The sequence below is a fragment of the Ciona intestinalis genome, chromosome 8 (assembly GCF_000224145.3).
Source record: "Ciona intestinalis chromosome 8, KH, whole genome shotgun sequence".
Lineage (NCBI taxonomy): Eukaryota > Metazoa > Chordata > Ascidiacea > Phlebobranchia > Cionidae > Ciona > Ciona intestinalis.
Window position 1 is genome coordinate 1,792,800 of NC_020173.2, and position 836 is coordinate 1,793,635.

The 836-nt window shown below is 39.4% G+C and overlaps 1 protein-coding gene across 2 annotated transcripts in view; it reads right to left on the reverse strand.

Annotated features, from left to right (window-relative positions):
• LOC100183115 (diacylglycerol kinase delta) overlaps positions 1–836 on the reverse strand; it is a 28,631-nt gene that overhangs the window by 8,133 nt on the left and 19,662 nt on the right. The gene's annotated exons all lie outside the window — the stretch shown is intronic.

The window sequence follows — 836 nt, forward strand, 5'->3', positions numbered from 1 at the left end:
GTCGGTACCTTGAATGCAGTGACCGGAAAAACACAACATAAAACTAAAAAACACGGTATTTCCCATAAGAAAACATATGCAACTATATTACTATACCCCTGAAAAGAAAAGAAAATAAAAAAAACAACTATATTTTCCTTAAAAAGGTGTTTAAGTCGAGGTTAAGTCGGTACATTGAATGTGGTTGCACCCTGGGTGTTGGGGTAGTGTACCAACTTTGGACTAAATCCTAGGTCCCATGGCGTGCCGTAGGGCCTCATCCTCACGGAAAAGAATAAGTGGATATACCCATTATAGACATGGCGGTCGTATAATATATTTATCTAACTTTTTATTTATTACTTCGAAAACAATAGCGGAGATCATGTTATTTGAAACGGAAGAGAAGAGAATCAACAGCAAAACAATAGTCGTTAAAACACTATGAATTAAAGGTGTGGGATTATAATGCAAAAAGTCTACTTACTTGTTGAATTCTGTGTTTTTGAGCCTTGTTTGTCCGGTAAACTCGCACTGAACGACGCTGTGGGGTGAACAAACAATCAGAAATAATAAAATGGAAAAAAGATTAAGAAAAATATCACACGTACCGATTCCAGGTTTTGAGGGGTTGCCTTCACACATGGACTGTTGACGAACGTACTGGTTAAACATAGGGGCGTTAAGAGTGGAAGTGGGCGTGTTGGGGGCGGAGCGGGAGGTGGGACGAACACTGGGAACGGGTAGGGATGACGTCACACATTGGGAGGAGCTGTAGTGAGGTTGTAAAAAGTTAGGTTTGGTTGTTGTTTAAGCATGACGGAGATTGAATTTAAATTATATACCTATATATAATG